General features: G+C 43.8%; 1 protein-coding gene across 13 annotated transcripts in view; it reads right to left on the reverse strand.

Annotated features, from left to right (window-relative positions):
* Window positions 1–22,380, reverse strand: part of ROR1 (receptor tyrosine kinase like orphan receptor 1) — a 486,769-nt gene that overhangs the window by 454,932 nt on the left and 9,457 nt on the right. For 10 of the 13 annotated variants that reach the window (XR_007410488.1, XM_049109518.1, XM_049109522.1 and 7 more), the window contains 2 exons: window positions 21,572–22,104; window positions 16,016–16,254 (listed from right to left, as the gene is read on the reverse strand). The gene's annotated coding sequence lies outside the window, so the exon portion shown is untranslated. Of the gene's footprint in view, window positions 1–13,148; window positions 13,244–16,015; window positions 16,255–16,329; window positions 17,910–21,571; window positions 22,105–22,380 lie in introns of those variants that run through there. The other 3 variants (XM_049109526.1, XM_049109523.1, XM_049109527.1) reach the window with 3 other exon arrangements.

Below are 22,380 nucleotides of genomic sequence, written 5' to 3' on the forward strand. Positions count from 1 at the left end.
CCAATATGTGTCCAATGAACAGACAACTTCCTAGGTCCTCCTTGCCACTAGAGCATAGTAAACAGATGCAAGACTGAAATTTAGTGGCAAATATCATGGAACCAGAAACAAAGGGAGTATTTCTAGAACATCCAGGAAAGAATCTTAACTAAGCCTTGAGCCTCTCCCCATCAGACAGACCCGACACACATGACAGCAGATAGCAATACGGAAATATTTTGGACTTAAACGACATTACACTTACAGTAAAACAAAAAAAGAAATCCCTTAATACAATACCTTTGTGACAGCCCCGCCAGGGAAGGTATCCTATGGCATGAATTGAAGTGTTTCAATCCTCGTCCTAATCCATGACCAGCCCTCGTATTCCCAAAAGATTTTTCTGCTTAGGAAGTTGTATGGGGAGGGCCTTGATATACCCCGGGGGAAAGCTTATGGTAAATGTTTTAACAGGGTACAGTAGCCAAAATATGATACTTGATGTGGAAGGAAACCCAGATGGTGGCTGAAATGTCAGGAAATACAATTTTCTGTTTTATCTGGGGAAAAATTTTTCCCTAAATTCCAGAACCTACGGTGATCTGGCCTCAAAAAGAAGGAACTTGAAGCCTCAACACAAAAGGATCTCTTTGTATTTGTTTGGGAGGGGGTGCTGGCCCTTTACATCTGGGACCACTCAGCAGCTGGACTAGGTCCCTCTAACTAAGCTGCAGTAAAATTCAAGTGATTCAACTAAGAAAGAGATTCATTCATTTGAAGGCCTGCAGGCTGTTAAATACAGAGGAGATGAGGAAAACCCACACTAGGTGGCAAGTGCTCTGCAGATAGTGCTCCTTTACCATGGGTACTTTGAAGATATTTATCTTCACAACAACTCTGAAAAGCAGGCATCCTTCTACCACCTTAAAAACTCATCCAACTGAGGCATACCAGCCATCCAGCTAGGAAATAGCAAGGTCTGGCTTCAAGTCCAAATCTAGTGGATGCCAGAACCCACAGTGCACCACAGATGTCCCTTAGGCAGTACCCTCCTGACTTCAGATGCAACATGCTTCCCACCACATCACCACTGTCTAGAGCAAAGGGAAAGACGTTCTAGCCTTAAAATACACACAGTGCCTCCACATCAGGATTTGGCTTTGCTGAAGGGGCAGGGCTAAAATATCTATAATTTAAAGGGTCAGGAGATATCATAAATACATGATCTCTCAGGAAACCCCTTGGCCCCTTGCTTTGGTGTCTAGTTAATTCAACTGCCATCACCACCAAAGGCAAGAGCATGCATTTCTCCTCTTTTGCCTCTAGCCTTGCGAGCATAGCATTAACTGCTGTTCTGTAACCTTCTTTTACGATGAGGTGCCTGAAATATAACACTCTCAGCAGTTTAGAGCACAAAACTGACTTTAACACATTATGGTACATTTGGGGATTCAAACCTCTTGGAAGTAGGTCAAATGCAGGTACTGAGTCTGCTGTAGAATTCAGCTTGCTGAGTTGGACACATAAAGCTGCGTTTGCATTCCAACCTGATATACCTCTAAGCCCAGCTAGACGATTTCCCCAAGCCCCAATGCTGGGGAGTGCCAAGCTCATTCTGGCTGGAAACCAAGTACAGTCTCCAGAGCTTAGGCCAAAATTGTTTCTTCCAGGACCCCTTGACATGCCTATGTCACCTCCTTTTCTGAGCCTCTCTGAATTCCCCTCTCTCTAGGCCAGCCATTCTTGCTCTTTACCCAAACCTCCTCTCATGGGTTTTCTTTTCCTTTTTCTATCCTTGTCCCATAGAATAATCATTTTTAAAAAATTATATTTCTTAGGCATTGTGCATTTGCAGACACAATAGCGACAGCGTTTAGCATAATTATATCACAGATACAATTTTGACAGCTGCTATATTCCCTTATGGCTGGGATGGCAAATGGGCCTCATCTCTTACACTGACTTTGGTCAGTCTACTTGGGGAGTTGACTTGAAAAAAATCCTAGACTCAGCAGGTAAGTGTGCTGGATAATTAGTGATTTTTGCCACTGACGCTTGTTATGGAGAAAGGATAGTGTGAGAGCACACAGACATATCTGCTTTTCTATATTGTCAATGTCTGTGATAGACTGATAATATCACCTCTACCAATTCCTCCCATCCCTGGGGGCATGGAGATTGAGTCATTTCCCCCCTTGAATCTGGGTTGGCTTTTTGACCAATAGAAAGCAGTGGAAATGACCCTGTGACTTCTAGTCCTTTGAGGTCTTGGAGCCTCTGTGTATCCTCTTGGGGTCCAGCCACCATATAAAGAAATTCAAGTTAGATTGGATGAGTGATGCCGTGGAGAGAGAGAGAAGCCCAATCAGCTCCAGATGCTCCAGCCACCTCAGTACAGCATCAAGCATGGGAGTGAAGCCACCTTGGATTCACAGGCAACACCCTGCTCTTAGCTGAATGCATCCACATGAGTGACCTGGTTAGTACCACATCACCAGATGAATTTTCCAGCAATACCCAGCCAATCCACAGAATCTTGAGAAATAATACAATGTTGTGGGTTTTAGCCACAACATGAGAGGATTCTGTTACACAGCAGTAGATAACACATGCAACATTATTATTTTAATAACTAATTTTCCTAATTTCCACTTTAGACCATCATGTCACCTCCTGCAAAACATCTTCCTTGACCCTTCTCCACCTAAATGGAACTGGCAATTCTCTCTTTTGTGTCCCTTCTGACTCCTAATCTGTCTCCCCTACTGGAGTGTGGACTACTAGAGGCCACTGTCTGCATTTCATTCATATTTATATCACCAGCTGTATAAGAGAAGCAAGCCCCGATATAGTGGTAAGAGCTCATTAAATGTTTAATGAATGAATGAACCAAATTAAAAAATTGACCATTGCACTGTGTTTTCTCTTTGCCTGCAGTACTGTCTCCCCTCCCTCCATGCATTGGCATGTCTCCACCATATCCACAATAGCAATTTCCTCTAACCTTCTGTAGCCTTTTATTCACTGAACATCTCTCCCCATTAGAAAGTAAGTTCATGATGTCAGAGACTTGTTTCACTGCTGTGCCCCAGTACCAAGAACAATGCTTGACCTCTAATAGGTGTTCAATAAATATTTATTGGGTGAATAAATAAATAAATGTATGTATCATAACAAGAACAAATTTTGGCAGTCTTCTCACTTTTGATTTGGGTTGTCCTACATGTCACCTTGAGCCTTTGGGATGGCATGGTTAGTACATACCACATCCAGTTCTTTCTTCCTGCCTGTGCATATAGAAAACTAGGCATCCCAACAATCTTGCCATCAGGTGTGACCACATGTGTAGATCTGGTCAAAGGGCTCTGAGGGGAAGTGACAGCTAGCACTCCTGGGCTGAAGCACAGCTGAGAGGACGTGTTTTCTCCACCAGCTCTTGCCCTGCCTTATGCTGTGATGATGGGGACACCAAATCAAAGGAGTGTGGGATTGCTGAGACACTGTATGGAGAACAGCTGCCCTGGAGAGTCGCCCATAACCACAGGGGACTTTTCATGAGTCAGAAATAAACTTGCGTTAGGTCACTGAGATTTTAGAGTGGGCTGTTAGTACAACAGCCCAGCCCAACCTGATTTTTTAAAAAAGTCTATTTGGTTCAAATTCATTTACATCTGAGAAATAGATGAGGCACATGTGTGGGGAAGAGGGGAAGAATGAGATGTTTCCATCACCCAAATACTAATCTACAATTTCCAAGTATAAGAGTGTCCACTCTGAGCCAGGCATGGTGCCAGGTTCTGGGCTTGGCACTGAGAAAATAGGGATGAATCTGACTCTATTCCACTCCTTGCATAGATCACAGACCAGTAAGAAAGACAGGCATGTTGGGGCACCTGGATGGCTCAGTTGGTTAAGCATACAACTTGATTTCAGCTCACGTCATGATCTCAGGGTTGTGAGATCGAGCCCTCTAATGCACCCTGATTCAGAGCAGAGTCTGCTAAACATTCTTTCCCTCTGCTTCCTCCTCTACCCTTCCTCTCACTCATGCCCCCCCCCCAAGTAAATAAATCTTTAAAAAAGAAAGACAGGAATTTACTAAAATATGATGGGATACTGCATAGTTAAAGCTCTTCTATGTACAAAAGGCTCAGGGCACACAGAGGGTGGGACAATTCATTCTGCCTATTTCCATATTCAGGTACCTCTGGGCTCAGCCACACAGGCACCATTCCTAGAATACTCACAGGAGCCAGACCAGGTCAGACTATCTGTGGCAATTAAAGTGGGCAAACAAGGAAAGGGGGCAAAGTTTTCCTTTCTTCCTTACCATGCCTGCTGTTGGCTTCTGCACGCCAGCTCTCCTTTCTCAATGTGGAAGGCCTCCCCTGGCTCTGCAGGCCTTCCCTGAGGCCTGTCTTCTAAACTCAGAGCCCTCAGCTGCTATACTGGTCAGGATTCTCCAGAGAAGCAGGATGATTGATTGATTGATTGATTGATCGACTGAAAAGAATTGGCTTATGTGATTATGGAGGCAGAGAAGTCCCAAGATCTGTAATCAGGAAGTTGGAAACCCAGGAGAGTCAATGTTGTAGTTGTAGTCCAAGTCTACATGCTTGAATCAAGAGAGCCAACAGTATAACTTCCAGTCTGAAAGTCTGCAGGTTCATGACCCAAGAAGAGCCAATGCTTCAGTTCAAGTCCAAGGGCAGGAAAAGGCTGATGTCCCATTCCAAAGCAGTCAAGCAGAAGGAGTTCCCTCTTATTCAGCTTTTTTGTTGTTGTTCTATTCAGATCCTCCATTGATTGAATAAGGCCCACCCACATTAGAGAGTGCAATCTGCTTTTACTCAGTCTATTGATTCAAATGTTAATCTCATCCGGAAACTGCCTCACAGACAAATCCAGAATAATGTTTGACCAAATGTCTGGGCACCCCATGGCCAGTCAAGTTGACATATAAAATTAACCATCACAGCTGGTGACACCTGTCCAGGCTGCTTTCCCATTGATTCACAGCTAGCTCACTTTTGGAAACAAAAAGGAGAGGAAGAGAATCCAATAAATCAATGCACAATGACAATGAGAGTAAATCTCATTCATTTAGTGGCTACTATAGCCAGGCATGTTAGACACATGCTCCCTAATGTTTGTAACAACTATGCAAGGTGGGAAAATGAGCCCCATTCTCCAGATAAGGAACTTCAAGGTCAGAGAGGTTAAGCACTGGCCCAAAGTCACACTACCAATAAGTCATTGTATCTGCTAGTGGCTCTTAGAGGTCTATAAAAGCGTCTTCTAATTCCTGCCCTGTGGCCAAGATCCTGACTTTAATATCTGTTCTACCTGCTTGGGAGCCCTACGGTTACAGTCTCCCTCCTATGTGTTTGTAATAGCAAAGTGAAAAATCCCAACTACCTGCCCTTTAATAGGAAGAAAAGTATTGGGATGCCTGGGTGGCTCAGTGGTTTCATGTCTGCCTTCAGTCCAGGGCATGATCCCAGGACCTGGGATTGAGGCCCACATTGGGCTCTCTGCATGGAGCCTGCTTCTCCCTCTGCCTAGGTCTGCCTCTTTCTGTGTATCTCAGAAAAGTATTACTTTTATCTAAAAGGATGTGGTCCTGTCAGGAGGACAGCAGCAGAGCATGTAGATCAGGTGATCGCCAGAGTCTCAGGAATCTACGTTCCCTGGCTTCTCCTAGTAGCCTCATCTTGCTACTACTGCAAAGTCACTTAGAGAACAGCTTCTGGCTCTGAAGGTCACCCAAGGAAGACAATTCAGAAGCTGGTACTCTGAGGACATGGTGTCTTCTAGGTCTGTTGCTCTTGAGCCCGGAGCACTCTATCATTTCTCTGCCTAGGTTGGTTTTACAGATTTTTTAGGACCAGGAGGCTGCCACTTCAAATGGCTCCCTAACCCTTATTCACTGGTCACTTCAAGAATGTGACCTGATCGCTTCTTCAATCACAAGCAGTTAAGGAGGAGGTGGTGAAGTCAGCCAGCTGGAGTGCAGGTGCAGGGGCCTCAGAAAAAGTCAGAGGGATTGCTGCCATTGTACCTTTGGGTGCACGACAAGAAGCTAAGGAGTCAAAACACAAGCAAAGGCCAATGTCTTCATCTGTTCACGCTCCTGTAACAGAACATGTATACTTGGTGGCTTATAACAACAAAAGTTTATTTCTCGGAGTTCTGGAGACTGGAAAGTCCAAACTCAAGGCTCTGGTGGATTTGGCATCTGTTGAGCCCACATTCCAGTTCATAGATGGCTATCTTCTTGCTGTGACCTGACATGGTTAAAGGGAAGGACAGGGATCCCTGGGTGGCGCAGCGGTTTGGCGCCTGCCTTTGGCCCAGGGCGTGATCCTGGAGACCCGGGATCGAATCCCACGTCGGGCTCCTGGTGCATGGAGCCTGCTTCTCCCTCTGCCTATGTCTCTGCCTCTCTCTCTCTCTGTGTGTGACTATCATAAATAAAAAAAAATAAAAAAAATAAAAAATAAAGGGAAGGACAGACCTCTCTGGTATCTCTCTTTTAAGGATACTATTTCCAATTCATGAGGGCTTTGCCAAAGGCCCTGCCTCCCAGAGGTCCCACTTCCAAATACCACCACACTGGGGATTAGGTTTTTACATATGATTTTAGGGGGCACAAATATTCAGTCTATAGCAGCCAGAGAGCACAAGATCTTTAGGAACAAAATATTTCTAATTTGTATCTTTTGCTGAGAAACTGTTAACCCAAGAAGGAGGACATTTCCTTGATTACAAAACTAAACTTTATTAGGATAAAGGGCAAGATAAACAGGCCATTCTAAGAGCTAAGTACAAGCCCAGTGTGTGTGTGATTAAAATAGTTCTTACCGGGATGTCTGGGTGGCTCAGTGGTTTAGTGCCTGCCTTTGGCCCATGGCGTGATCCTGGAGTCCCGGGATTGAGTCCCACATCGGGCTCCCTGCATGGAGCCTGCTTCTCCCTCTGCCTATGTCTCTGCCTCTCTCTCTCTGTGTCTCTCATGAATAAATAAATAAAATCTAAATAAATAAATAAACAAACAAACAACAAATAAATAAATAAATAAAATAGTTCTTACCTACAATTACAGTTGGGCCAAGACTGTAAAGAAACTAAATAACCCTTACTCCAAAATCCACACAATACCATGCATCTTCCATTTCATCCACTGACTGTTACCTGTACGGGTGACATGTTTTGTATAAGAAATGCTTATTCTTCCCAACTGAAATATAAGCTCTTGGGATTTCGTAGGGACCTTTTGAGGAAAATCTGTAATCAGTGATTTTTACTCTTTGCTTTTGGCTCCAAACAAAGAAAAAAATAAATATTCATGTTTCCACCAGCAGCAGTAACTCACTGTGGCATAGACACAGAGTTTCACTGCATGGTGGGAGGATGGGGTGAAGACAACGCATATGTGAACTGAAAAAGCCCCGCAAGTGATTTGGATGCACAGTGGCGAGATAATTAGTGTGGGCTTCTACACTACACAGATCCTAATAGGGGACAGCTTTGTCAAGCTTCGTAGACCAGACAGATATCATTTTATTTCTTTTTTTCTAACAAATTAAACAAATTTTCATTAACCAGACAATGAAAAATAAACTTGTATCCCTTTGGACCACTCTATGTTTTCTTTATATCTTTTCTGGAAAATTAGACCAACCAGGAGCTGCATTTGCAAGATGTGGCCTTTGGAATCAGAGAGATCCAGGCTTGAATTCTAGTTCCTCTTGAGGGGGGGCATGAAACCCCTTGAGCGTCACTTCTCTTCATCCTATCAGGATTTGATGTGTCTTATATGCAATAGAGACTCAGTAAATGTTTTCTGGTCTACTGCCCCTCACTGAATGTCACCTCACAAGTACATTTCCAAGAATTGGCCTGCTGTGTATATTTGTCATTTTTAGTATCTGTAGAGTATTCCATTGCAATAATGTCATAATTTGCCCTGCCATTTCTCCAGTGGTGGCAATTTGGATTGTTCCCAGTTTTCCTTTCTTATAAGCTGGACCACTATGAGCATCTTTAGACAGATTCCTTTTTTCTCCTTATTTCCTTGGAGTAAATTCCCAGAAGTAGAATTACTGGATCGAAGAGTAGGAACAGCTTTGTAGCCCTTGTTGTTTATTGCCAGATGAGTTTTCATTTTCTAAGAAGTCTGTCAGCTGGGAGAGCCCAGCATATGTGGTAGATATTATGGATAGTTTCCATCTGTCATTGCTGTTCCTGTCACAAAACCTACTGGAGAAACCATTCCCAGACTCTTAAATCCTGCAATGGGCACTAGGTGGTAGGAAATTCAGACTAAATAGAGAAGAAAGATAAAGAACTGGAATGTGTAAAGAGGCAGGGCTGGGAGAGTGAAGGTTGATCAAGCTCTCTTGGACAGGATGTGACATGACCAAGCACTTTTGTCTGGAAGTAAAGGATTCTGGGAGACAACTCTTCAAATAAATTCATGTTTACTGTTTTTACTCTACATACATTTATGAGCACTTACCTAACATGTTTCACCACTAACATTTATGTGGTGTCAGAATCTGTCTTCCCACTCACTTTGAAATGTGAAGACCATGAAGGGTTAAAGTCTGGCCCTGCTGACTAGTGACTTCCCTCCCCTAAGATACTAGAACAGAAAAATCTTGCTTAAGACGCTGAGGAAGCTGGCACCTTGGTGGATCAGTGGTTGAGCATCTGCCTTCGGCTCAGGTTGTGATCCCAGGGTTCTGGGATCAAGTCCCACATCGGGCTCCCTGCAGAGAGCCTGCTTCTCCCTCTGCCTATGTCTCTCCCTCTCTCTGTGTATATCTCATGAATAAATAAATAAAATCTTTTAAAAAAGTTGCTGAAGAAAACTCATTGAGTATATGTGTGAATAGAGCCTCAAATCAGAGGCAAAAAGTAAAACTGAGGCACAGAACACATGCAAGAGCTTCCCTGGGATAAGTAACTGAAAGTGCTAGAAGCAAGCATGATGGGAGTATACTTAGATTAAAGGAAGGAACTGGACAGGGTGGGGAAAGGGTGATGACAGTGGTAAACCAAAGAAATTTCCTAAAGCTTTTTTTTTTATTATGCTATTCAAATCTTAAATATCCTTGCCAATGTTATTTTCTGCTTGATCTATTGATAACCAAGAAAGCTGTATTAAAATACTGAAAGATTTGTTAATAACTCTTTATAGATCTAACAAAGAGTTTATGGTTTTTGAAGCTATGCTATTTGCTGAATATGTTTTAGACTGTTATCTTCCTGATAAATTGAAGTTCATAGCATGATGCTCTCTTTCTTCAAGCTTTTTCCCTCAAAGTCTATTTTGATTTACATTGATTTGATTAAATCTGCTTTCTTTTGGTTAATATTTTCCTGGTATAGTCTCCCACTTTAAAGCTTCTCTGTGTTCATACATTATAATTGAATCTCTTATAGAAAGCATGTAGCTAAATTTTGCTTCTTTGTAGTCTGAGAGTCTTTATATTTTAACAGGAGAGTTTAATCCATTTACATTTATTTGGATTACTGATTGATTTGGATTTATTTCTACTCTCTTATTTCTATTTGTCTTTTCTATTCATACCACTTTTATTGTCTCACACTCACCCTTCTTACCTTCTTTGACCTGACTGCATTTTTTTCTCTTATTAATTTCACTTTTCCTTCTACTTGTTTGGAAATTAAACATCCCATTCTACCTTTTTCAACAAAGCTTAAATGGTGTCATTACCTTTTTCTCAAAAAATACCATGAGCTTTGAAGTAGGCAGGGCCAGATCTTCAATCTGATCACCTACTCCTCCAATCTTACATAGTATTTTTGTCCATATTATAATTCTAGTCTCTTTGCCCCAACAGACATTAGACATTACCATTATCTTGGAAATTAAATGTTTTCTTAGTTTTGTCTACAAATCTACCAAAATCTTTATTCACCATATCTTTCTTCAAAAACATCAGCTGCTCCCAACCATATCCATGCAATTCCATTCCCTTTATAGCCTGTCTTCTTTTAATTACCCAAACACTTGACCCACCCACTGTATGGAAATATATATATTTCCATACAGGTATGGAAGGAATATTTGTATAACTTCCCAGTTCACCATGGTGAAAATTTTAACAATTTTTCACTCCCACCTTGTGACAGGAACATACATGTTTTATCTTCCACCAGTCGTGGCATTCTTATTGCTAGCGATCAGATCAAAAATTTCATATTCACAACTGCTTTCTTGGGACACTCCAGGAACTGACTGCTGAAGGTCAGATTTCCTGAAAAGCAGACTCTGGGATGGACATTAGCACATAATAAATTTACTGGGGGAATACTCTCAGAATAAACACACTGAAGAGCATGAAAAAGCAGAATTGAGCAGAGGGAGAAGTTAGGCTGCTGAAGCACTCACAGCAAAGTTCTCGGCTAATCCCAGGTGGAGCTCTGGAGTGTAGAGACCTTCACAGGGTCTCTCAGGACCCCTCAGGAAGGGGGTGTGACTTTGGATAAGAGCTACTGTTCACATTAAGTTTTAAGTAAAGAAGAAGAAAAGCAAAAAGGGGTGCCTGGGTGGCTCAGTGGTTGAACATTTGCCTTTGGCTCAGGGCATGCTCCCGGGTCCTGGGATCAAGTCCTGCATTGTCTTCCTGCAAGGAGCCTGCTTGCAGGGATCCTGCTTCTCCCTCTGCCTGTGTCTCTGCCTCTTTCTGTGTGTCTCTCATGAATAAATAAATAAATAATTTTTAAAATAAGAGCAATAGGGCCCCAGTTTGAGGATGTAGTATGGTCAGGGAAAGATTTCTTTAAGTGAAAAAGATGTTAAGCTAAAGGGGAGGAATTGCAGCGAGAGAATTTTCCAGCCATCAGGAGGGCTATGGCCCGCCAGTGGATAGGATGCCCTTTGTTGAGAATTATGGTACTGTAAGAGAACAGCCTTGAAAACTCTGGACCATTTGGGAAACGAGCTCTGTGTATGAGTGCAGATGTGCGTGTTTAAAAGTTACTCATTCAACACTCGTGAGAATGGAGAGGTACTCCTGAAACTCACACAGATGGGGAGATCTTGAAGGGAACCAGACCTAGAAGAGAATTTATGCTTTCAGGAAATTTATAATTTAAAAAATCTGTTGAATTTACTGAATCACTATTTCCCAAACTTATATGACCACTGAACTTTTAATTTTTCTGGAATATCTGTTGATGTGTCTGTCTCATAACCCACAACCCTGAGATCATGACCTGAGCCGAAATTAAGAGTCAGACACTTAGTAGACTGAGCCACCCAGGTGCCAAAAAAGCTTTTTTAAAATCATCCTTCTATTTCATTCAATTTATGTCCTGATTTGTGAATTGGCCATTGGAAGACTGAGCAAAATCTTGAAGTTGTTACTAGGCTAATTATTTCCCAAATTGCCTTGAGGAATGTTATGAGTTGGTCACCTGTGAGGGGACTTAGATGGTCTCTAAGTAAATGTTATACTAAGTAGTGGGCCCCTTGATAGGAAGAGAGACCCCAAGTGAGCAGCACAGAGCCTTGCTTGTCCAGACATGGCCTGGACACCTCCCCTTCAGGAGAACGGCTCTGAGGAAGGAGGAAGATGCAGGCTGGACCTGGATGAGGGGCCTTCTGGAGAAATTGAGGAGCACAAGGGAGGCCAGGATTTGGGGCCAGGGTCTCCCTGGGCTGATGCCTGCCATTACCCTCTCACATAATCCTGGCCCAGGCCAATTTTTAATCTCCCGGAGCTTCTGTCTCATTTGCAAAATGGAGGAGAGTAATAATCCACACCTCATAGGGTCTCCATGAGAATCAAACAGGAAAACAGGGATGTGAAAAAATTATGTAAACTGTAAAGCACTCCACAAAGAGGGATCTTATGACTTACTTATTCCTTCACAAAGTGCATTTCAAAGAAAGCTAAACAAACTCCCCCAAACTTTCCACTCTCAAGGCTATTTTTATTTTGTGATTTTCCAAGCCTCAAAATGAAATTGAAAAAAAAAAAACCTTCAGCGGCTGCTTTTTATATGGTAGTTTATAAGAGTCAGGATGAAATAGAAATCATGATAGCACAAGGCCCCAAGTTTACATTCTCAGAGGGAGGCCGAGGGCTGGGAGCGCTGATGACTTTCTAGAGGGCAGCTGAAATCACTAACGCCAGCCTGGCTCTAACTAGCCTGTGTAGTTTTAAGTGGTCTAATCAGCCCTGCTTTTCACAAACACAAATAAATAAAAATTGACATTACATCGGGCAACAATATGGCATGCCCTGTGCAATTAGAACCAGCTGAGTTTATGCACCCCATGGTTTACAGAGAAGGCAGCCATGCACTGCACTCTGGGGACAGATGTCTATGTGGCTTCTTAACGCACATGTTCCAGAGCAGTGGTTCCCAAACCCTCGGGGGGATGCAGACTTCTTTCAGATGGCTCTGGGTATCCATACGTTGCAATAGCCATGTCAGTAGACTAGCTAAACACTGCTCCCACATATACACAGGCATAATTTTCAAGTGTGCATGCATCTACTGGGGGCTTTGTTCTTCAGGTATTTTCTCAATTAACAGATATGAAATGTACAAGACTGTGACGTTGGGGGGGGGGTGTCATATTAACCAAGGGTTGTCATGCTCAAAAGGGTTGGAGCTCATTGCCTTCATGTGACAAAAGCCCCAGAATTTATCAAAATCAAATTTAAGAATGCTGTGACACATGGGAAAAAAGGAACCACAGGGGTCTGAGAAAGGCAGGAGACAAAATTTGTTCTAGAAGTTTCAAAGACTAGACCTGCTCTTTGGAGTTAAAAAAATCTTCTATATTGTTCTTCCTCTCAGGTCATGTCTGGTCCTCCAGCCTTGCCTCCTTCCAGAAGAAGCTCCACACTGCAGCGAAAGCTGTCCCTAAAATGCACATCTGTCACACCCCAGCTCCAGAAACTCCTCACTACCCTGGGCCCCAAATCCAAACTCTTTCAAGTGGCTCGCAAGGCTCTGTGCAAGACGTAAGCCACTCTTCTCAGACCTCACAGCCTGGCCCTTCATAGCTCACACTCTCTACTTAGCCACTCAGCCTCCCTATTTACACCCCTCCCCCCACCTTGGCTTCTTCATTTACACACACTTATACCCTCAGCCTCCAATGCTTGCACCATCCTCACCTTTGCCTGAATAACTGCTTTCCCAATTTCACATCTTGGTGTAGATGTCATTCACTTTGGGAAGGTTCGCCAGAAGCTTTCCTCTCAAAACAAGTCTACGGGGGAAGGGAACTTGTTTAGAACGGAGCCAAGAGGCCAGCAAGGGGAGCTCTCTGCCCCAGCATTTGTCATTAATTGCAGACCCAATAGGAAGACAGGATACCAGCTGCATGCGGTTACCCCTTTAGTATCCCAGCAGGAGGAAGAAAGCTTTTCCTCTTCCCGCTGCAACAGCCCAGCCAATGAGAGCCTGTCACTGCTCAGCCAATGAAAAACCACTATACTTCAAACTCCCAGTTTACTCCAATGGATTTTTTGTTATATAGCAGCCTTTGTAACTTCCTTTCTTTCTCTCTAAATGGGGGTTCCTCTCCTTTGTTCTGAAGATTTGTCTATGATTTTGTCAGAGCTTGCATGTCCTGCATTGTAATTCTCGGCTATTCGGGTATAAAAACTTTTTCGCTCATAGTTAACTGGCAATTTTATTTTTTAAGGTTAAGGGGTCCAAATTAATTAGCCCTCCTATAGATCTAGCTCCCTATTTCGTTGTGTCATGGAAGCATGAAATGTGCCTGATTCCTTAACCACTTCTCTACCCCCAGACCTTAAGCTTCATGAGGGTGAGGTCTGAGCTTTGCTCCCTAGTGTGTCCTTGTGGCAAAAGGTCAATGAATAGTGGCAGAATAAATGTGTTTCAGCGTTTAGCTCCCCTACGTCACTGCACGTAGCCAACCACTTCCTCCTCAAGCCCAATGGTCCTGGGAACTGGTGCTAACTGTTGTTGAAGAACAGAGCAAAAGCCCTCAGAAGGTTTTGGCATTGATTACAGGCTCTTTGAAAAAGATGCTTGAGTTGGGGGAAAAGACAAAAAAAGAAAATAGCTGACTCAGTGGAAAAGACCAAAAAAAGAGAGGGAGAGAGAGAGTTAAGGTTCTCTCTCTCTCTCTCTCTCTCTCTCCTGAGTCACTCACTGATCAAAAAATCATTGACATTCTCTCTTGAAGTTGTAGGTGCTACTGAAAACAAAATGTTCAAGAGAGGGCAGTAAGTTGCCCCACTTTCCCCAACAAGAGAAGTGCCAGGGCTCAAACAAGAACCCAGGCCTCCCAATGCCATGCTGCCTCCTCTTTGCAGAATGCCATGGTGCTTAGGTCTGTGCGCACACTTTCCTGGAAAAATTGTGCCAACTCTCAAAAGCAGCATGTGTGCCCTTCAGCCGGAAATGGCCTCAGTAAATACGTATTGCTCCTTGACTTGCAAAGCAAATATTTACTCAAAACCCACATAGCATGGAGCATAAATTCCTGACAGCCCTGGGCAGTTTCTAACTCACTTATCGTTTATTTTTAATTTGTTTTTTAGTGTGTATATTTTCTGCATTAGACCTGGAATAAACAGAGTGCAGAGGAGAGGCTGGGGGAATTGAAAAGTGGTTTTTACTAAAAAACTCTAGTCCCTGGGTGTTACCTTTAAATTCTAGTTTCTGACAAGTCCATGAGCAAAACCAATCAAGTTGAAACGGAGTCGGTGCTCTATTTAAGGGTGGTCTTGAGAGCAATGCAACATGCTGAAGAATTAGGGAGACACAAGTGGCTCTCAGTACACACATCAGATTGAGCTCAGGATATCAGGGTTTTGGTTCTGACCCTGTCTCTAACTAGTTGATGACACAGAGCAAGTCACTTAACCTCTCTGAACTTCAATTTCTTCAACTGAATAATGTGACTAATGATGTTCCACCTACTTCACTATATTGACAAAAGACCAGGGGCACCTGGGTTGCTCAGTTGGGTAAGTGTCCAAATCTCAGTTTCTGTTCAGGTCATGATCTTGGGGTCGTGAGATCCACCTCTGTATTAGACTCCATGTAAGGGGGGAGTCTACTTGAGATTCTCTCCCTCTTCCCCTCCCTCCATTCACTCTTTCTCTCTCTCTCTAAAATAAATAAATGTTAGGGGGAAAAAAGACCAACTTGAAGGTGAAGCTCAATATTCATCCACCAAGTATTTAACAACAGGCTACTAGGGGCCTGGCAGTTCTAGGAACTGAGAAGACAGCAGCAAACAAAATGAAATGTGGGTAGTTGTTCTCATGGAGCTTGCACTCAGTGTGGGGCAGATAGATGATAAACACAACATAAGTAATAGGCCTGATGCTAAGCAATAAGAGGAACAATCATCATGATAAGGAAATAGAGGATGATGGGGTGGGTTGCCATTTCATAAAGGGAGGACAGTAAGAGGCTCTGATAAGGTGAGTCCTGAAGGAGGTGAGGGAAGAGAATCCCAGACAGGAGAGAGAGTAGAAACAAGTCTCTGGTGGCAATGCTTGGAGTGTTCAAGTAGGAAGACAAAGGCTGCTGGAGCAGAAAGAGAGTGAAGAGGGATAGCAGGTGGGATCAAGGGGGAAGGATGGGGTTCCCAAAATTTAACGTACATAAGCATCCCTGGGGGTACTGGGAAAGGTTATCCAGAGAATCCCCCCAGCTTGTAATAAATGGCAGCCCAGAATCTTGCATGTGCAAAGGATTCCCCACCACAATCAACACCATCCCAAACTGATTCAAGATGCAAAAACACTTCCTAGTAACCTATGAACATATTCCCATTCACACCAGCTCAGCTCGTATAAACTACATGGTATAAATTTTAGCCCATCTTTAGATAATGACACTGTGTTTTAGAATCTGCAGTTCATCTGCAGAACTGGACATTAATTTGGACATTGTTAGCTATAGGCATGAGGGACTGAGCCATTTCTTTATTCATGAGATGGGCTCTGTTTCTTTGTGTGAAATCTGGCAGACGTTCCCAGTCTTGATGGCTTACCTGCCAGTAACTTGCCTGCCTGTCCTTCCCAAATCAGAGAAGTAGATTGAGCCTGAGTCTTGATCGTAGCCAGGGAGCAGCTGGAATTCCTGGCAGGTAGACGGGAGCCATCAGCAGGTGTGCATGGGCTAGGGCAGGCTAGTCAAGTTGGGCAGCGTAGGAGAGACGCAACAAGCCAGCCCAGGGCTCCACTGTGGTGAGGGAAGGATTAAGCCTGGCCCCAGGACCACTGAGTAAGGCTTGGAAGAAATGGAGAGAAACATTTAATAAGCACCTACTGTTTCCATGCACAATCTCATTAAATCCTCACTAACCTGCAAAATTGAATAGAGAAAAGTGAGACCCAGAGATTCTGAATGACTTGCCCAAGGCCACAGAGTTATTATGAGGTAATTGGTGGGATTAGAACACACTGACTCAGGGGCACCTGGGTGGCTCAGTGGTTGAGCATCTGTCTTTGGCTCAGGTTGTGATCCTGGGGTCCTGGGATTGAGTCCTGCATTGGGCTTCCAGCAGGAAACCTGCTTCGCCCTCTGCTTATGTCTCTGCCTCTCTCTGTGTGTCTCTCATGAATAAATAAATAAAATCTCTTAAAAAGAAAAAAGAACCCACTGACTCCAAAGCTTGGCCTCTTTCTAGGCAGGACACCGCAACTATTGCTTTGAAATGAGTTCTTTTATCTTGATCAGTTCAACGAAGTTCTGTCTGGAGGTGGGTAGTTGAGGCAAGTCCTTCTTCTTGCCATCCCAGGGATCTGGAGAGATGGCCATATTTTCCAGACATATCTGGGGTTCAGGTAAGAGAGAACAGTCCATGTTCCCTCGGGAATCTGTTGATCTGGCCCTTTGAAGGGATGCCCATCTCTTTGTCATCAGAGCCCTCATCCTTAGCATCCCTTCAGTCTGGGCAGGGCTTCTGGCCCTGGGCACCTATCCCCCTTCACATCGACCATCTAGCTACCCAGCCAGCCAGGCTGGCTGACTCAGAGATGTCAGTCCAGCTTCTGTGTCTCCCCAAGTCTGAAACACTGATTTGTTTTATAACCATCTGCCTCTGTTTCCTTCTTCCTTCTTGGGCTTATTGGCACTCGCTCTCATTTGTGGGCATCCTTGTTAATGGAATAGCATCTGCAAATATGGGAATCTTTGCACCAGTCCCACATTGTTGATATCTCTGGAGTCATTTATAAAAATATCTCTGGCATTCCCTGCCTGACATGGTTCCACATCATGCTCTACTTGCAGGCAAGCTTTGCCAGCCTGATAAGGAGCCCTTTACTTGCCCTGTAGGGAATATGACTCATATCACCAGCTTTCCTTCCCTTTCTAGAGCTCATGTTATCCATAAAAGGGGCCATTATAAAGGTCATGGAGAAGATTAATCCCAGTCCTGGGTCTTAAACATTTTCTGTAGGATACAGTTGATTCAGTGGTAACTTGAGGACAAATAGTTTGATTTCAAACGAGTTAGCTTAACTGAAGGATGTTTATCTCAGTGACCTGTCTATTCATCTTGAGAGTGGCTAGTTTAGCAAGGCGCTGGATAGTTCAGCTGAAATCTGGCTAGCAAAACCTTGGGCTGGTTAGCTCATATTTGGTTTGCAAATTATAGCTCAAGGGTTAGTTAATGTATTTTTCTGGCAGAGTAGCTCAACTTGCTTTAACACTGGGCTTTGGAAGAAACACCCTGATCTTTATCTCTGACAGTAAGTCAGCATCACTCTACCAGATTCATTAACCACATACTTCAGGCCTAACCCCAGGTAGCAAACATCCTGGTACTAAGTATGAATGGATCCCAGGGAGGAATCCCTGAGATCTACATCACAGGAGGAATAACTCTAAGTTCAACATTTAGCTCATATATAGGAAATTGAGTCTATATTGTCTTTGAACCTGCAGCATTGCTCAAGTAGAATAGTGACGATAAGCAAATGAGATAATGTCCATCTCCTCATTTATTTAGTGGTGCTTACTCAGCATCCACTCCATTCTAGGCCTTGAAAGTATAGACAAGACCATATTGTGCATATCATTTAATATTCCTCCCTTGCAGTTAGGAGTGGCCATGTGATTGAAGTTTGGCCAATGGAACGCAGGCAAAGTGATGCGCAACACTTCCAAGAGTGGCCTATAAAATCTGCTACACAATCCTCCACAGTCTTTCTCTCTTCTTGTATTTGCTAGCAGATGCAGAAGGTCCAGAACAGGACTCTGAGATCCTACAGGAGCCACAAAATGGGGAAAGGAGTCACACACCACTCCACAAATCAAAGCCCTCTCCTAAGCCCCTAAAACTCAGAGACTGCCTGTTACAGCACTTAATCTATCCTGACTGGTGCACTGCCCTTCACCTTATACTCATCACTTTCTCAGGGGACTTTGCCTCTTTTTGTTCCCAGAAAGACAGGCCATCCAGAGAGTTCCTCAACTTCCTTCTGCTACCTCCTTGACTTGTCCATGTGTCTTTCTCCTTGCTTTTCCCCATCCACACCACTCCAGAGGACAGATCCATCGATGTGGGTGCTCGATCTCATCCTGTCATCTGTTTTGCTCCTGTGTCTTGTTGACTGCCCTCTGCCCCCACCAAAATTCATTTAACTCTCCTCTCTCCTTAAAGAAAAGAGAGTCCCACCTAAAAGTGGGTAGTTGAGGCCAGTAATCCTCCCTGTCATCCCAGAAATCTGGATAGTTTGCCAGGTACTCCAAGGAGATTTGAGTTCAGTGGGGAGGGGGTGGCCCATGCTCCTTGAGAGCTCTGTTGATCTGGCCCTTTGCAGGGGATGCTTCTCTCCCTAAATAAAATATGTGAGAGAGGATGTATATCTATCCTGTATCTCATTGAGACAACTGACCTAGGTCCCAGTTTCTGGTGAAGAGGCCAGAGTTTCTATTTCTACCTTATCAGTCATTGATTCCTTAACCCACAGCAATCTGGCTTCCTCTCCTGCTGTCTTGGTACTTTCATGCAAAGGTCACTAATGACCGATAACTGTCAAATTAGGGGATTTTTCTCAGCATCTTCCCACTTAATCTCTCAGAAGCACTTGACACCTGGCCAGCATCTCTTCTAACTCACTCTCGGTCAACATTTTCAACCCCCCACTCTCATGGTTCCTTCTGATGCCCCTACATGGAAGGATGCCCTTAGGTTCTTCTCTCTGCCAACTCTTCTCTTGAAATTCTCTTGTTTGGAAAATAGGGCTATTACCACTAATAATAATAACAATAGCTAACATTTAGTGAATCCAAATGTCAGACATGTGCCAGCATATCACATGTGTTATCCCGCCTCACCCTAATAAGGACCCTCTGAGGTTGGGGCGCTACAACCCCATTCCACAGATAAGGAATCAAGGCAAAAACTGGGTTAAGGAACGTGTGCAAGGTCACCACTGGCAAGAGGTGGAGTCAGATGAGGCTAGTGCAATGCCCTTAAGGTATCTTTTCTCATATTTGAAAAAGGAGCCTCTTTCTTCTGGGCAGATGCAGCCCTGATCCAGAGAGCTTGGATTGGCAAACAGAGGGGGCATTTAGCCCCACTTGCCTCCTTAGCCATGCCCCCTGACTCAGGCACAAAGTGCAGGCGTGTGGAGGTGAAATTCATACCCTGGCCTCTCTGACTCCTGAGATGCTGTGCGCCTCTCCAGTCCTCAATCCTGCCTCGCAGGGCATTGTGGGGATTAAAACTAAACAGATCACAGATCCAAAGCTCTTGGCTCAGAGTTGGCATGGGAGAAATACATGATATAAGAAAGTTACTATTACTGTCACTACTATTCACATCATCGTTCTCAAGGACTTGCAAAGTCTCAATAAGCAAATTCATCAAAGACTTCATTTTGTCCCCTGTGCCAAGCTGTATGCCAGGTGTGGAGGTTACAAAGGAGTGAAACACTCTTCCTGCCTCCTGGAATTAAAAATCCAGCAGGAGAGAAAGCCACACAAACAGCGAATTAGAGTAAAAGGCGACCAGTACAGCGATAGAGGTGGGACAAAGAGCTGTATGAGCACGGAGAAGAGAACATGATGCCAGCCTGGGGTAGGGATGGGAACTGAGGCAGCTTTCCTGACAGCTTCAGAGAGGAGGGGATATCTTAGAAGCATCTGGATCACTAGGAGGGGCAATCCAGAGAGGGGAAACCGCATAAAGAAAAGCATGCAGGGGATCCCTGGGTGGCTCAGTGGTTTAGCGCCTGCCTTAGGCCCAGTACGTGGTCCTGGAGTCCCGGGATTGAGTCCCACATCGGGCTCCCTGCATGGAGCCTGCTTCTCCCTCTGCCTGTGTCTCTGTCTCTCTCTCTCTCTCTCTCTCTCTCCCTCTGTGTCTCTCATGAATAAATAAATAAATAAAATCTTAAAAAAAAAAAAAAGACAAGAAAAGTATGCAGATGGGTGACTACCCTGGTGTGCGTGACCTGGAATTTGCCCTCAGCAATGGGAAGTCACTAAAGTATCTAAGCAGGGCTATGACATAGTCAGATCCTGGTTTTAGAAAGAAAGCCTAGCATCTAGAACAGTGTTTTGCACATAGTAGGTGCTCATTACACACTTGATGGATGACTAGAGGGATGGAGGAATGATATAAAGAATAAGACACTCTCAGGAAACTTTGCCTCCTGGCAGAAGCACTGACATTCCACGTGAATTTCAACGTCCTCTGGGATTGTGTAAACATGTGTGCTCACGTATTTATTTTAATCCACTGTGGAACAAACTTGGACTAAATGGAGAATGTTAGCACTGGAATAGTCCCTGATGAGGAATTGTTCCTGTCCAATCTTTCCAGCCCAGAAGCTGAGGCCCAGAGAGGGAAGTGGCTTATTAAAGTGATTTGTCTCATGAGCCAGCCACAATTTTGGTTGCTGCAGTGTCGCCTGCCTTGTGTCTAATGGTTTTTCTAACTTTCTGATTTGATCAGGTGCTCCATTCAGGGACCTTACCCTCTACTTTTTTTTTTTTTTTAACTTTTATATTGCCACCTCCATGCCTTGTTTAGATGTCTGTGCCCTGCCTAGAATGCCTCCTTCTCTATTTTTTCCAAAGATTATCCTTCAGGGCGCTTTCCTTCCAGGAAGGCTTCCTTGACTACCTTGGCATGAAGTGATCTTTCTCTTCCACTGGCAGTGGCTCTTGGATACTTATTACATGCCAAGAACCATGTTTAGCAATTTTTAAAAGATTTTATTTATTTATTCACGAGAGACACAGGCAGAGGGAGAAGCAGGCTTCCTGCTAGAGGCCCGATGCAGAACTCAATCCCAGGACCCCGGGATCATGACCTAAGCCAAAGGCAGATGCTCAACCACTGAACCACCCAGGCACCCCCCCCTCATGCTTAGCAATTTATAACTTTTATTACGCTTAATCCTTACAGTGGCCCTGTGAAATATAGATCATTGTTATTGGCAGTTACAGAAAACGAAACTGAGGCACCATCAAGATAATAAAAACAAATCATGTACCAGAAGCTGGACTAAACATCTTTCACAGATTGCCTGAATCATCCACATAACAACCCCATTAAGTCAGCACTCTTATTATAATTTCTACTTACCTGATAAGAAAACTAAGGCTCAGAGATGAACTTGTCCAAGTTCCCATAGAGATGAGCTGGTTCAAGGATCAAGCCCCGTATACTGTCTCTATAGGCCCATTGACTTCCCAGTGAGGTGAGTGAGGATTTAGGAAGGGCCAGCCTCCAGCACAGCAGAGCCAGGGTGCCTGCTGAAAGCTCACACTTCATCCCCTGTGCTAGTCAGTCTTCTGCAGCCCCAACTGTGCACCCGAGGCATCTGGCTCTGTCCATTGTTATTAAATCACATGTCTGTTCCCATGTTTTACTCTAGCTGGATTGCAAATGCCTTCTGGATAGAGAAAATGCCTTGGAGATCTCAATGTCCCTCAGAGCCCCAACAAACTGCTACCAACACATAGGTGCTTATGCACTACTAGATAATTGATGAATGAGACTACTCAGCAATGGAAACAAATCTTGCATCTTCTGAATATGGAGAAGTTGGTGGAAGGCAGCAACCCAAAGCTACACTGTAGAAGCAGTAGTTGCAGATCTCATTTACTTTTCATATCCTATAAAATAGATACCAGAACAAAAATCGCCAACTTATTGTTACGTGCTCAATTAAAAAAAATCTTGATATTCATATTTCCTTTGAAGGTGTGTTGCCTTTTTTGATTCCACCCGGTCCCTGGAACACCACCAAGTAGTGACTCTCTAAATATTGCTAATCAGCTAGTACATAAGGACAGATTACATTTTAACACTGAGGAATATATTTTTGTGAAGTTTTTGGTCCCCTGGACTCTTATTATTATAACCTAAATCCCACTGATTTTACACGGGAC

The sequence above is a fragment of the Canis lupus genome, chromosome 5 (assembly GCF_003254725.2).
Source record: "Canis lupus dingo isolate Sandy chromosome 5, ASM325472v2, whole genome shotgun sequence".
Lineage (NCBI taxonomy): Eukaryota > Metazoa > Chordata > Mammalia > Carnivora > Canidae > Canis > Canis lupus.